The sequence below is a fragment of the Mastomys coucha genome, unplaced genomic scaffold (assembly GCF_008632895.1).
Source record: "Mastomys coucha isolate ucsf_1 unplaced genomic scaffold, UCSF_Mcou_1 pScaffold22, whole genome shotgun sequence".
Taxonomy (NCBI): Eukaryota; Metazoa; Chordata; class Mammalia; order Rodentia; family Muridae; genus Mastomys; species Mastomys coucha.
The window spans coordinates 59016200-59032264 of NW_022196905.1; the positions used below are offsets into that span (position 1 = coordinate 59016200).

General features: G+C 43.8%; 1 protein-coding gene and 1 pseudogene across 1 annotated transcript in view; one reads left to right on the forward strand and one right to left on the reverse strand.

Moving 5' to 3' along the window:
• LOC116104549 overlaps positions 1–8218 on the reverse strand; it is a 13253-nt pseudogene extending 5035 nt beyond the window's left edge.
• Positions 4760–16065, forward strand: part of Rhoh (ras homolog family member H) — a 29945-nt gene continuing 18639 nt past the window's right edge. The window contains exon 1 of the mRNA XM_031342476.1: positions 4760–5305. The gene's annotated coding sequence lies outside the window, so the exon portion shown is untranslated. The remainder of the gene's footprint in view (positions 5306–16065) is intronic.

Here is a 16065-nt window from a genome sequence, read left to right on the forward strand (position 1 = left end):
CCTCTTGATTAATATCTGCCATGTGGGGAGAGTGCATCTGTGGCCACTTTGAGGAGTAATGATCTTTTGTCTACATGGCTCTACCTGACAGTCGCACAGAACGAGCTGAACCCTGTCACCTTCTGCAACTAGACTACATTGCCATGAAGAGAGCTTTGCAATCAGAAGAACCACGGTGCAAATATTTGCTTGATAAACGCGGATATATGAGGCAAATGGACTGAAGTGGAAACAGCAGCTGAGAATCCCAGGAATGGGAAAGCAATGCTAAGTTAGGCCAGAATCTTCGTGTAAAAACAGCAGAAGAGAAAAATGGGGAAGGGGCGGTGGGACCACGGGGGTAGGTGCGGGGTGTGTGGGGAATGACAGTTTTACAGTTACTCTGTAAGAGGGAAGCGAGACAATGTTTGAAGTTATACTCTTATCTGGTCAGAGAGCCAGGTGCTTGTAACATATTAGCAATTGCAAAGAGGAAGTCATTCATGAGATTTCTAAGATATTTTTAATGTTTGGAATTTTAAAGAGCATTTTATGCAAGTATAATTTTACATGGAAAATTACATGTCATAATTAAGATCTTTTCTCTTAAGTAAGACTTTATAATCCCTATCATAAAAATCTCCCAACCAGAAGGAATTTCGTCTTAATATGCTCACCTATAACAACGTGGAGAGTCCAATTAGAACAGTTCCAGTTTGACTAATGCCCTGACTGGAAACTCCAAGCATTAAAACAGGATTCGGTGCACAGCCCCCACCTTCAGAGATCTGTTTTCTCAGGCAGCACTTCACAATGTGAGTCGGTGTCAACAAACTCTCCCCACTGAACCAAAATAATTTTGGGTAGTGTAGTAATGCTTAAGAAAAAAAAAAAGAAAGAAAGAAAAGAAAAGAAAAAAAGATATTACACAAACTCAGAGTAGAAACAGCTCAGTAAACACCACCTGTCTGAAGGCTTCCAAAATTACTGTTCATCACAAACCGTGCTTGTTAAACAAGAGGCCTCTTAACAACAGATGGCAGAGAGCTGATGTAAGACCACACTATGCCTGAGTGTAGAATACAGAGTTAGATGCCATATTACTTAAAAAACAAACAAACAAACAAACAAAAAACCACCAAGACCTCCTTTGACCCTATCAGAGAGCATTTAAAATCAACTGAAGGTGTTTTTGAGAAAGCCTTTGGCTTTTATTTGTTTTTTATTTATTTATTTTGACAGGGGCTCATGTATCTCAGGCTGGTTGTGAACTCATTGAATAGTGGAGGATGACTCTGTAATGTTTTTGTTTTAAATTAACTACTTCATTTTTACAGCCAGTTTGTTCGTGTGTGTGTGTGTGTGTGTGTGTGTGTGGTGGTGGGTTTGTGTAAGGGTCTCCTTTTACTGGGTAGGTTTCAGGGATCACATGGAGTCGCCAGCCTTGGTGTCTTTATCTACTCGGCCACTTCACTGACCCAAGTCTTCACCTCTTCATCGTTGATGGTACTTGCCTCAGCATCTCAGGGGAGGGATGCTTGAAACTAAGACAGTGGACCACTGGCCTTGTCTTACTGACTGTCCCTCTTTCTTCACAGTCCCTCTTTCAGCTCTGTCTGGAGTGAAAGGTTTCCTTCTTGCCTGCCATTCTGAGCCCCCCAGTGTTTTCCCTCTCATCTCTCCCCAGGCTAGACTGAAGTGTGAGAAGTCATATCCAGAGAGGATGGCTATGTGTGTGCGCTTGTCTGTCCTGTTTTAAATGTAAGGTATTGGGTTCCTTCTTTTCTTACCAGCCCCATTTAACTCTGTTAAAAGAACACAAATGAGAGAGAGAGAGAGAGAGAGAGAGAGAGAGAGAGAGAGAGAGAGAGAGAGAGAGAGAGAGACATTCCTCTAGGCGAGAGCAGGCCTCTCAAATAGGAAACAAGCCAGGGAAGGGAAAGAGGAATCTTGCATCCAGAAGTGGATGTTACCTTCTCGGTTCCTTCCAGGCTGGGCAGGAATGCTGGGGCTTGGGACACACTCAACCCAGCCTGACCTGAGAGTGTGGCCACACGTGTGCAGACCATATGCAAAGGACGTATCTAGATCCTGCTGTGGCCTATCTTGCTTCACATTCTGAAAGGCAGAAAACACCTGGAGGAGGAAGTTCGGTCCATGAGGGCAGCTGTCTTTGCCCTTCTCCTCTTTCTTCCCAAGAGTAGGCAGAGCTCACTGGTACCCTGAGAAAAACCACCCCCCTGCCTGTGTCCCTCCCCACCCCCACCCCATAGGTAGATCATTTTGAACTCTTAAGCTTTGGAGTACCAAAGCTTTCAGAAACCTGGGTGAGAAAAACCGTTGGTTGATGCCCTTCTCAAAGCACAGTTGACGTCAGTCTTCATTTGGACTGCACTGGAACAGCCCGGTGAAACACACAGGGTATGTCATTGCCCTGTCACACCTGTCCCTAGGGTGTGGAGATGAAATCAGCCTGGCCAAGGAGAGACCGAGGAGCACTGACTTCACAAACCTTGCTGCTGACTGCTTACGGATGGCTTCCTCCCTCCCTGTGGTCATCCAGAGGCAAAGTATGTATGTAGTCTTAGCACTCAGGACAGAGGACCACCCTCCCAAGCTAGGTAACTAGTGCTGCTCATTTGCCTTTGTTTTTGGGGAAGAGCATCCCTCTGTAGCCCAGGCTGGCCTTGCCTTCTGCTGAGTGCTGGGATTATAGCATTGAGCATGGTTTTATGCGCACATTTTTACCCAACGAGGGCTGAATTTTCTATGTCTGTTTCCCGGCTTCATATTGGCTGCCAGAACACTTAGAACCACACCACAGGCGCTTTCCTTTTTAACCCAACCCTTGTTTAACCTTTTTTTTTTTTTTTTTTTAATTTGCTTTTTCTTGACCTCACTTCAACATACATACATTTCTCTATTTAATTTTAAAACAGAGTCTCATAAACCAGAGTGGCCTGGAAATGCTCTGTGTACCCCAGGATGGCCGTGAGTTCCTGGTCCCTCTACTTCAGCCTCCTGAGAGATTTCTTGTTTTTAATTCACTTCATCTGGCAAAGGTGTTTGTGTTTGTAGCAGCTGCCCTCACTCTTAGAAACACAAACTCAGAGGCAACGAAAGACGTTTTCTAACAAATTATTTATGCTTTGCCTACCTAGTAATATTCCAGTGGTAGTCAAGCTTCCCACAGGGGATTTTCTGGAGAGAAAGAGAGGCGAGGGGGATAGCCCTGGCTGTCCTGGAGCTCACTCTGTGGACCAGGCTGGCCCTGCCTCTGTCTCTGCCTCCCAAGTGCTGGGATTAGAGACATATGCCATTTCATTTAGAGTACCTATTGCCTGGCTAGTAGGTACCTTTAACCTTTTACTTCTCCAATCTCATGTCCGCCTTAGGGTCTTTCTGCCTATTTGGCCCCTCCCCTCCCTGGCCTGCTTCTTTCTTATTCATGACAGCCATAGCTGCATTTTCAAAAATAAATTGAGGGGTGGGCATTAAAAATAACGAGATCTTTGCAGGTGGCATCCTGGTACTGACAACTTAAAAACAACAAAATCAACACCTTAGGCATTCTAATTTTCTGTCAGAGCCGTGTTACAGTTTCAAGTGTGAGCAGCTCACACTACCTCTAGGATATCTTGCTCTCTGGCTTGATGGCTCCGATTCCTTGGTAATAGTTGCTATACTTTGGAATGACTGAATTTATCTGAATATCTTTGTCTGTAGGGTTTTCGAGCTATAAGAATAGAATCTGTCTACCTTGTGTTCTGTGCCTTTCTCTTCACACAGAATCAGGTGGTAACCGTCCCAGTGGTAATCAAGTCCTGATGCAGCCCTGGCTGTACCTCAGCTCTGAACACCATTTTGTGTTGTTGACTTGAATGTCACTGACTTTACTCTTATCGCACTCTGGTATTTTGAGCAAGTTACCATCCTGGGCAGTAGCATTTACAGTGACTCCCGACTTACGGTGCAGGGACATGGGATTGGATGGTGGCAGTGTTAATAGTTCAGGAGAGTCAAATGGCTGGTTGAGGCAGTTTGGCCGTGGGCTACATTGTTGCAGATGGTCTCTACACCTGGCAGGCACAGAGAGCCGGGACAAGTACAGTTGTGTTTTCAGGCAATAGTGAAACTCAGAGGGGTCTGAAAACAGCTCAGAGTCTAGTACCTCCTGGCCCAGGTGCTGCTCTGTGGCAGTTACTTGACTTTCGCTATGCTCATCGGCCTGTTCATTTTAAAACTGTTACTAATACTAGCAACACAACTCATTATTAATAAAACAGAATGATCCAGAGAACCCACCGACTGTCTCCTGCTGGGCTGGTGGTGAACTCCTTGTGCAGCTGAGGATGATGATGACCATGAACGTCGTCTTCTTTTTTTTTTTTAAATTGTGGAGACAGAGACTCTCTGTGTAGCTCTGGATGTTCTAGAATTCTCTATGTAGAACAGGCTGGCCTTGAACTCACAGAGTTCCACCTGCTTTTGCCTCTTGAGTGCTGGAATTAGAGACAGGTGCCATCCTACCTGGGAAACCTGATCCTTCTGAACGTTGGGGTAGCAAGTGTGTGCCAGGAACTATGGTTTTTACCCAATACATGGGGCACGAACACAGGGCAGGGCAAGTACTCTACCCACTGACTATCTCTCCTCAGCCCGGAGGTTAAGTTCTTAGTGAAGAGCTTTTACTTTAGCTCGAATTGACCGAGACTAGCCAGGACAGTGAAACTGATTTTCCTCTCGTTTCATTTCCTCAAAGAATCATCGCAGTTTTATCCCCCTTTCCTTCCCTCATTTGTTTGTACATGATTTGGGGAGTGGGGGGCTGGAAACTGGAGGGAATGGAGAGAGAGAGAGAAATGATCCAGAAAGGATAGAATGATAATCAAACCCAAATCCAGCTGTGCAGCAAAAGCTCTATTCGGCCTCTTGGTTGGGTAGGTTTCACGGGCTCACGGAGGGAAACGCACATGCGCACACTTCTCTAAACCCACACAAACGAAACCCCTCTGTGGAGAAGGCAGCCACAGGAAACTCACTTCTGCACAGGAACTTGCTAATCGCTTTTGTCACTTTCGGAGTGTTCCTGCTGCCTTGGTCACCTCCGACCCACCACCTCGGCTGGACTCTGCCAGTCCAGTGTCGCAGCTTTGCCAACAGTGACTCGTTGGGAGCCTCGGGGAAGAGAGAGAGATAGACAGACCCTAGGAGGAACTCTCAGCACTGATAGATTTGAGCTACACTAGCCTATTACATGTGTGGAGAGCTACTTAGACTTCCGGAGTCAGTCATTTTGGTGTTGAGACTTGGCATTCTACGACAGGTAAGATTTTTGCCTCACTAATTTTTTTTTTTTTTTTTTTTTTTTTTTTTTTTTTTTTTTTGGTTTCCCAGGAATCTCTGTAGTTGTGTTGAGATTTTTTTTTTCTTTAGGCTGAACATTGTAATGACTTTGTTTCATCTGTTTCGAAGTGTAGACCAAACTCAGAGACAGGGGTGTGTTCGGCTGTGTACCCCCTCTCCAGAGTCTTAACAAGACACACTTTCCTTTTCTTCACATTTTGCTTTGTTTTAGTTTTGAGATGAGGTCCCTGGCAGCCTGGGCTGGCTGATCTGTGGTTAAGGATAGCCTTGAATTCCTAACCCTTCTGCTTCCACCTCCCAGGTGCAGGGGTTACAGGCGTGTGCCACTGAGTCTGGAAGGTCACACATAGTTCTGATACAATAAAAAAGGTTTGGTTTCTGAGGTATTCTCAGATGTAGACAAATCCTTTTCTTGGGGCTGACTGGGTCTGAACTCGCTTGTGTGGGGACTTTAGACTTCACGCGGCAATATTTGATGAAGGGAGTCTAAGGGCTCTCCAGCAGCCACAAGATAGCAGCTTTAAAGTTATCTAGCTAGGTAAAGAAAATCAAAATAAAAGCCATATCCCAGAATTCCTCTCTAGCTATTCTCAATCCCAATGGCCCCTTTCGCTACATTTTTAGATGAAATTTAGTCTCTCAGAAGGTTTCATACTGTGCACTGCCAATCGATTGGCTGGGCTGTAACATCTAAAACAACAAAAGCTTGGGAAATCACTGGTTTTAGGTGCTATACTAAATTAAACTTGTGACGGATGGGTTCAAGGGACAGGTAGGTGATAAGCACTCACCGGATCTAAGATGGTGTTGTGCACGAGAGAAGAGAAATATAAGGAAATCCGTTCTTCGGTGAACCTTCGACTCTACTCGTCACAGTGAAAGATACCAGTTAGGAAACAGTTGGAGAAGAAGCTGGGTCGCTGCAGCTTTAAGGGCTGTAGGGTTTCCAGAAGGGCGCTGGGAGGGAGCTGGAGAGAGGGAGCCTTAGGAAGGATGGGGGCTTAGCAGATAGCAAAGGGGAAGGTTCTTGTAGACCTGGAGGGCCATGTGGACTTCCCATAAAGAGGAGACTTGACTGGCCCAGTTAGTGGCTTACCCGCTGCAGGAACAGGGCTAAGAGAGATAGGGTGTGGGCCAACTGGAGGGGTGAATGAGAAAAGACTGCAATCCGTAGTTTTCTAGGCCTTCTTTTAGCCATTTGTAGGGATGTTGGACCAACTTTGCATCCTTGGCCGCCTTCTGCGCGCTCGGGGCTCTGGGACTCTAGCAGTGTTCCTTAGTACCCTGTGGATGCAGAGAAAGGCCTGGGGGGCGGGGCGGGGGGAAACCTCTGTGTCAAAGACTTTCAGTCATCCCACTTTCCTCTGTGAAGGTTGACTAGGTGGATAAGCACGTCTCTGACCTTGAAGAGCTTCCCTTGCGCAGAGAGTGAGCCGTTTGGGCCACATAACAGTCTTTTCCACAGACATTCCCTTAGAGAGACAGCATGTTATAGGGATTCTTGGACCACAAAGGCTGGAATCTAAAACCACAGTAAGATGAGCAAGAACCTGGAGTCCAGGGGCCCTTGTTGTACACTGGCTCTATTAATTCTGGGCCGTGGGAACCTCAGACAAGTTATTGAAATTCTTCAATGTTCCTTTTTGTTGTTGTTATTAAATTATAAGAGACCTTTAAATAACAATAGTAATAACTGAAAATTACTACCCCAAAAGGTTGCAGTTGAGATAAAATATACACAGTATATAAGGTAGTGTCTAGCTTACAATGAACTCTCAAAAGATCAGCCCTTAGGACTTGGAAGGACTCGGCTATGGACAATGAAAAATAAAATGAGCTGATCGCTGGCCTGGGGGCAAGCTGTCAACAAAGTTATCTTTTTAAATACATTGTTCCTTTTAAGGATTGGACAGCTAAAGGGCTGGGAATTAACATTTCTGAGCACCAGCTACAGACTAGGCACAGTTTAGATAATTTATAGGGTTAACCTATGAAGAAAAGAGAACAGATTAAAAAGCTGAGTTTTGAGGCAGGCAGATTTCTGAGTTCAAGGCCAACCTGGTCTACAGAGTGAGTTCCAGGGCAGCCAGGGCTACTCAGAGAAACCCTATCTCAAAAAACCAAAAAAAAAAAAAAAAAAAGAAAGCCGAGTTTTAAGCCTTTCCTAGCCAGCTCTTCCAGCTGCCTAGAGGAGGCCTCTGAGCATCTACAGATGTTGATGTCTTGCAGGCTATGGGCAGAATTACAGAGGTTCTTGGAAACCAGCTTAGAGAAAGATGTTTATTTCTTGACTCTGTTTAAGTGAGATAATATCATTTCAATATTTTAGTTACTGTGCTCACTAGATACAGCTGAGAATCCATCTCTACCCTACAGTTGGAAGACTTTTGATCATGAGCTCTTGAAGTAGTGGTTCCGGGTCTGGATGCTTAAGGCCCTTGAAAGCCTGAGTTCAAAGCCTCCTGCTTTCCCTTCCTCACTAGACTGCAGGTTCATATGGATTAGAAAGGCTTCTTTTTAGGAGTGCATGTGCAGCTGGTGTGCTAATTATGAAGCCGTTTCTCAATTATGTGTCAAGGTTGTCAAATAGCAATATTGATTTTCTTCTAGAGACCTTCTGAGAATGTGAGGGAGGCAGTTCCAGGGGTTCTGGCTAGAGAGGGGCAGCAACCAGAAGGGGGACCCTGAATGGGAATTGAGAGGCAGCAATATTAGGAGGTGAGGTGATCAGTGAAAGAAGGGAGCCTTTGATGGAGGGGGTGAGGATGGGGTATCAGAAACACCTGGTCTCTGTCCTCACCTGTCCTGTCACCCTAGCAACTGCTTGAATGCTCTGAGCAATCTCTGAACAGTCTGCACTAGGAACCCTCATGCTGTTCTGGGATACAGACAGTTGTTATAAAGTTGATTAGTCTAGTTCTGGCTGGATACCAAAACCACGCGGAGAGCTTTAATTCTTATGTGTCATACCATAGCCCTGGAAAGGGCATCCAGGAATCTGTGTGATCAAAAATACAAGCCCCGAAATAACATGGAACCAGTTGTTTTACTTAAGGTGGCTGAGAGTCATTAAACAAAGCTCTCTCCTACAGTCCCCAAACACCAGGACAGTAAACAGTGCCATGGTGATCCTGACTGATCTCTCTGTGTTGTGATTGGCATTTGCATATGGAAGAAGATTCTCCTTTGTCCTGAATTTATTCCTTTCTGGAAGTGATGTGACTTGATCAAGGGTGTGAACGTTTTTTAGCTCAATCCTGTTTTCATAAGGTGCCTTCTGTAATACCTCTAGAGCACTGGTTCTCAACCTTCCTAATGTAGCCACCCTTTCATTACACATGTTGTAGTGATCTCCCCCCCAACCACAAAACTATTTTCGCTGCTACTTCATAACTGTAATTTTGCTACTGCTATGAATCACAATGTCTGATATATATATATATAATATCTGATACAGACATATAATATCTGATATGGGACCCCCAAAGGGGTCATGACTCACAGATTGAGAACTGATGCTAAAGTATTGTATGCACATAGAAGGATACCGTATTATTCTGGGAGAGTTCAAAGGAAGGCATTTATTATCAAGGAGAAAGTACCTGATCACTTCCCCCTCTTCCTTTTCCTGTAGAATGGGGTGCTAGTGAGTTACTTGGGAAGAGATTTCCAGAGCATCACTGATGCTTCATGGCTCCTTCTAGTATAAGCTGGGACCTTCTTATCTTGCCAGTTGGTTTCTGGTAAAACTGAAGTCAGCAGTGGTTTCTTCCCCATTTCCTAGAAAAGAAAACTAAGGTCAAGTCTGGTGAGGTAACAGGCTTTGGGGTTCTCACTATATCCCTGGTGAGGTAACAGGATGCGGGGTTCTCACTGCACCCCTGAGAGCTACAAGCTGTCATTCATTCAGTTTACTGTTGTAGCAACTGGGTAGTGTGTGTACATAATCTCATGGAAGAAGATGTGAAATAAAAAACACATTCAGCCAGTTGGTGATTAATCAAGCCCAAAGGGACATAGTATTGCCCTATCATTTTTAAATGTTTTATTGGTCATATGCATATAAGGCTGACAGAAATCCTCGTTTGTTGAACAGACGAGAATAAGGTGAATTTTCAGTACCTTTCATGAAAAGAAAATTGCTTTTGGGAAATGTCAATTGAGCCCTTTGCTGTTGTGTGCTAGCTTGTCTGTAACTTCCTGTTCCAGGGGATCTGGCACCCTCACACAGACACACATGCAGTCAAATCACCAATGCGTATCAAGTAAATAAATTATTACAATTATTCTGAATCATAGGTTCTCAAATGTGTGTATCCAAGTGTCAGTCACCTGTGTGTGTGTGTCGGGGGCAGGGGTGGCTTAATAAGTACAGCATTCTAGGTTGTCTCCCTCCATGTTTTCTGTCAGGAAGAAGGCAGGCAGGAATATATAGAGACATTTTTGATAAATCTGATGTGGATGGTCTTCAGGTAATATTTTGTGAAATGTTGTAGATTAAAGGTTATAGTTTGGTTTGGTCTGAGGAACCACGTACTTTCTGTGTCTGTGTGTTTGTGACTGTCTCTGTCTGTCTGTCTCTCTGATGTGGGTGAAGCTCGGGGGCTGGAAACTTGCAATTCAAGAGCTTATCGTGTGAAGGTATAGAAACAGAGAAGGTGAAGACAGAGTTATTTGCTTGTTATAGAAATAAGCTAAAACCAGGAGGCTGTGCTCACGACACTCCTTAGACAGATGCAGTTAGTACCACAGAATTCCCCTCCACAAAGCAAACAGCTCTGGGCAAGAATTTGAATCATCCAGGGAAGTTTGAAAACCCATGAACACCTTTGTTTTAAATGACAGGGAGGTTGTCACTAAGAATAAACTTACATGAGAGTATGGTGAGGGGGTTATACCAGAAAATATTGGGGATCTTGGTGCATGATAATATTATATTAAAGGAAGAGGGAAGGAATAATCTTTGATAACCGGAGACCTATGGCACCCACAATAATAACGACAGATTTACACCATAAAATGAACCGAACAGTAAACGGCAGCCCTGCAGCAGTTACCAAGGTCCTGAGACCACCTGTTTTGTTTTCCTGCCTTTAGAATGTCAGCGACTGTCATTAACTCTCAAATGCTGGAAACGAGCCTTTCTCTCCTCACATTTTCCGTTGCCAGGGCTTCAAATCAAGGGCATATAAATCAAGAACAAACTGAGGGTTCATCTTCACAGCAGAGCCTTGGTTTAGGGTCTGTTGGCTATGAAGCATCAGATACCTAGAGTCGGACTTTGGTGAGCACTGTTCACCATCCCCATCCCCGAGTGACCTGTGTGTTGGTGTTGGCTTATGCTATGGAAGAGCTTTCAGCCTCTTTCCACCCCACCATATATCTACCTCTCCTCCTTCACTTTAATTTTCCCTCCCTCCATCCCTCCTCTTTCCCTCTCTCTTTCATTCTGACAGAGTCTCACTCAGTGGCCTGGGGTGTTCTGGAATTCACTTTAGAGTCCAGGGAGGCCTCATGGAATGCTGAGACTACAGGTGTGAGTCACCAGCCTGTCTGGAAGTGTGCGTTTTTCTCTCTTCTTTCAAAAAATGATTTCTTTATTTTATTTTTATTTTTATTTGCATGCATTGGTGTTTTGCCTGCATGTATGTTTGTGGGAGGGTGTCAGATCCCCCTGGCACTGGAGTTACAGACAGTTGTGAGCTGCCATGTGGTTGCTGGGAATTGAACTTGGGTCTTCTGGAAAAGCAGCCAGTTAACCACCGAGCCACCGCTCTGGCCACAAGGGAAGTTTCTTAATAAGTTTTGGGGTTGCTGAGTCTTTTGGGATCTAATAAGAAGCAAAAGAGCTCTGAGAAAAAGAATATATATAAGAATATGAACATTTGCTGTACACTTTGGGAGTATGTATCTATTTATTTAAATTTATTTGTTAAATAAATTTATTTTATTTAAATTCTTTAAGGTCTTCTTAAGATTCTCTAAGCTTCATATTAAGAACCTAGCCTCAGAAGCTGTCTGTAGCACAGGGGGAGCATTATGGGATGGAGAAAATCCCGCTCTGCTCATTGTGATCTCAGGTTAGACAAACAAGACTCTCCACTGATCCAGACCTGAGGACAAGATGGCGGATGGCGGATGCTTTAGAGCATCAGAGCCTCAAGTTGCGCTGCGCATGCGCTTGAGCAGGGTCCTCCCAAAGAGACTATGCTCACTGCCCTAAATTCTCTTCCGTGAAGTCATGGTCAGCTTCCTGGAGGGAGAGCAGTTCCCCAAGAGTCTACTTAAGTATCCTCTATACAGCTGTGTGTAACCTCAGACAGCACCAGAGACACAGCGGCGTTTGCGTATAGAGAGGATCAACTCAGACTACAGTGTGGAGTGACCAGTCAGCATCAGCTGACACCCCAGGCAGGGAAAGGTAAACAGCTGGCATGTGTGCTGTTTCTGAGTGTAAGATGTAGCTTTCCCTTTCTGTCTCTCTGTCTCTGTCATCTCTGTCTCTCTGTCGTGTCTCTCTCTGTCGTGTCTCTCTCTCTGTCGTGTCTCTCTGTCTCTGTCTCTCTCATTCTGTGTGTATGTGTCTGTCTGTCTATGTCTGTGTGTGCAGGTGTGCTCGGTGTGGGAATTGAACCCATGGCTTCATGCATGTACTAGGTAGGCAAGCACTCCAACATGGAGCCAGATCCTCTACCTTAGTAATCTTTCTTTCCTGAAGTTGACATGGGGTAGGGCCTTGACAGCTTTGGGGACAGCCTTTTCCCTGTACAGTCTTTCGGCCATAGATGCCCTTTTGGCCATTGTGGGTTTAAGAGCCTGTCGTCTGGGGAACTGTGTGAGTTGGTTGAAGACTCAAGCCTCTTTTAGTCTTTTCTCAGCAGAGAGACACTTATCCCAAATCCACATGCTTTAACCAGCCAGCTCTGCAGAAAGCTGTAAGATGATGTCATAGGGTGGGTTGCAGGCTCAGGAGGGAAGGGGACCCTTTCTAAACCCTCCAGAGATCAAGTATGTGAAACTGCTTATGGATTTATGAAGTATGAGTCACGATTCTCTTTTGCTGGGTTAGTATAAGAATTGCATACCTATCTTTGAGGTAGAAAATGAAAATCTCTAATAGATGTGTTCATGTAAGGTATATAGCTTGCCTTCTATTACTGCTCCAATCACTGTAGCCCCGTGGTTAGGTTTTGTGCTCATAGAGCTGTCCCTCCTTTCCTTTTCAGAACAATATTCCCTACATCACACAAGATGATCAACATTTCACTATGAAATAGTCTTCAAGTTAGATGACTGTGCCCAGGCACAGGCTCTGACACCTGATACGAGAGGCTCACGTTCTGAGCCTATCGGTATGGGTTGGGCTAAGCAAGGATGTTAGCATGTTACCTAGTGGATTCTCAGTAAACAGTGCTTTCAATTGAGGAAGGCTCATCAGACCATTGTGAACCAAGGAACATTCTAGGCACACCAAAGACCAGTGGCAAACTTCTATCCTACCCTTTTAACAGGCTACTCAGCTTCATCGCTGCCCTTAGCTAGCTGGTTGAGCCCTTTGTTACCACAGGTGAGTAGCTGGTTTCTCTCCCTTCTGGATGCCTTCCTTCTCTTTCAGGAGGAGCCTTGCACTCCTTTCTCTCCCTCCCCTCCAGGCCCATCTTCCTGTCTCTTGAGATACCTCTGAGGATCTATACCTCACCATGCATCCTTTTCTTCCTCCTTCTCTTGTATTTTTTTTCTCAGTCACCACAAAACTTTCTATTAGCTTTATCCCAACTGTGAGCTGAAGGCAGTGCCCACCATGGTGGAGAAATCTAAGAACACATGGGCTCAGTCTACCTAGCAAGGAAAGGGAAAGCAGATATTTAGAATCAAATTTAAATGACTAAAGCCATGGGGGGGTGTTGTATAACTTGCTTTATAATACTTTTCTTCAGATAAAACCTGATTTTCATTAGTTCCAGTATATTTGGACAGTAACTGGCTCATTTAATGTTGGTGGTATCTCTTCCTCTGATCGTGCTGAGAGGACAGACAGTATTAGCTGTCTGTACAGGAAATAGGAGGAGCAAAGCCAGAAAACCCTTATACATCGGCAGTGCCACAATTTCCTCTATCTGCTAAGACAATATTGTTATTTTATTCCTGTACCTAGATTCTCTGGCTGTATCATAGAAATGTCTACAGTACTGTTGGCATTAATACCTAATGGTAAATGTAGATTCATAATAGTAGTGCCATCTACAGTAACAAATGTGACGTGTGCTTTTTAACATGCACACACAAGAGCATGCTTTTGTAATCTGTAAGCTTTTGTTTACTAAAATCCCTATTACTCCAGGGTCTTCACTCCGAGGTGTACAGAACCCATAGGGGAGTATCCCAATGTTGCTTCCCAGGGTAAGAGAATAACCCCCATGCCCTGCTAACTCTCAGAAGGAGCGTTTGAACTAAAGGGAGACTTTGGCTGTCTGTCCGATGCCTTTCTTCTTTTCATTATCTGTGGCTCAGGGAAAGTAATTAAAAGGGAAGTTGTGGCAATATTAATATTAAATTCTAGAGCTGAGAACATATGTAGATAGCGGGAAGGCCTGTATAAAATTTAGATCAAAAGTTCCAAACCAGATTAATGGCTTTGGATTTCCCCAAGTCCTGCCATCTGTCTTGAGAAAGACCCATTACCTGTTTATCTGGGAGAAAGGTTAATTTCTCTTCCAACAGGGGTGAGATGCCTATAATTTCAATTTAAGGCTAGATTGCTAGTTTTCAGTATTGTAGTCAAGGAAAAAAAAAAACACCAGAATTTTCAACTTAAGTTCATGTTTTTGTTTGTTTGACCTGTGACAAACTAACCATATATTTTAAGCTTTTTGGATGTAGATTTCCTTTCTTTGGAAGACTAAAATTCTTGCACTTCAAATTTATTTTCTACATATATTGATGCTGTTTTGCAGTTGAATTTGATCATGGCTGCCTGATTTTCTTTTTTAACAGGTACATAGCTCACTATGTTTTCTACCAGTTATAGTTACTTTTTTTTCCTTTTCTTTGTCAATTTTGAGAATGATTGTTGTCTCTGAAGTACTCAATATATTATTAAAACAACCAATGATCATAGTGAGATGATGCAGTTATGATGTGAAAATTACTGTGACATTTTGAAGAAAATTGCTTTAAAGTCTACATATCTATATTTTATCTTTTAAAATTCTGAGAATCTTAGATTAGAGAAATCTAAGGTTCTTGGATCTTATACTTTGATATGCACAGAAACCACTTCTAATGATGGGCATTAGAGTTAATAGGTTGGTGAGTTTATATTTTTAAAGTTAGAGAATTTATTGCTAGCTGTACAGCTCTGTAGCTAGTTTTGGAATTTAAGCAAAACAAAAGTTTCAAATGATGAATACAGCTGAATATTTCTAAGTTCTTCACATGTCAGAAATTTCCCAAAGGAACCATACATATTTGATTCTGTGCATGAGTATGTATGTATAGGCATAAGGATTTGTGTATGTGTGTGTGCTATGTATGTGTGTATAGACATGTGGGTTTTTGTGTGTGTATATATGTACATATACATGTGTGTGTTTGAGAATGTATGTATGGGGCTGGCTCAGTGGGTAAGACCACTGACTGTTCTTCTGAAGGTCCTGAGTTCAAATCCCAGCAACCACATGGTGGCTCACAACCACCCATAATGAGATCTGACACCCTCTTCTGGTGTGTCAGAAGACAGCTACAGTGTACTTATATATAATAATAAATAAATCTTTGGGCCAGAGCGAGCAGGGACTGAGCAAGCGGACTTGACCAGAGTGAGCGGGGTTGACCTGAGCGAGCAGAGGTCCTAAAAATTCAATTCCCAACAACCACATGAAGACTCACAACCATCTGTACAGTTACAGTGTACTCAGATACATAAAATAAATGAATAATTCTTTTAAAAAAGAATGTGTACATGTATGCACATACATGTATGCACATGTGTGTGTTTAGGGGTGTGTGTGTATGTGTGTATGCACATACATGTATGTGTTTAGGTCAGAGATTGATTGATGCTGTGTGCCTTCCCCCATCACTCTTCACCTTGTCTATTGAGGCAGAGTCTTTTGCTTGAATCCAGAGCTCACTGATTTAGCTGGGCTAGATAGCTGTAGGAATCACTTGTCTCTCCCTCCTGAGGCTGAGATTACAGGCAGGTCACCATGCTTCTTGACACCTATATGGGTGCTGGGATTCTAGCCCTGACACTTGTGTGCTGTGTGCTTTACCACTGAGCCACCTGGTCAGCCCAGCAGGCCGTTCTTCTCTTTCTCATTTCCCGTTACTTCTTCAGCTCTAGTCTGGGGTACAGGTTGAGTGATCTGCACGGTCCCTAGACACATGCTTGTTACTTCTTCAGGCTTTTGCACTTTCCCCTCTTTTTGCTTTGTGAAACTCCTTTCCAGATTTTATTCACTGCCACTTCCTGGGTGCCACTTGAGTGGCTTCAGCCATTGGCAGTCCTCATTGCTTCCTCTCTGACCTTTAATGTCCTTCTCTGAGGTCCAGCTCCCTGTATAAGTCCTTAATGGGGTCCTCAGCCTGAGCATCTCAACCCCATTCATCCCATTCCGTTCCCAGTCTGGTTTTTTCTTTGATGCACCTACTTAATTAGTACATCCTGTGTCTCCATTTGTTTCTTCCCCAGCAGCAGAATTTGTATCTTGTCTCCAC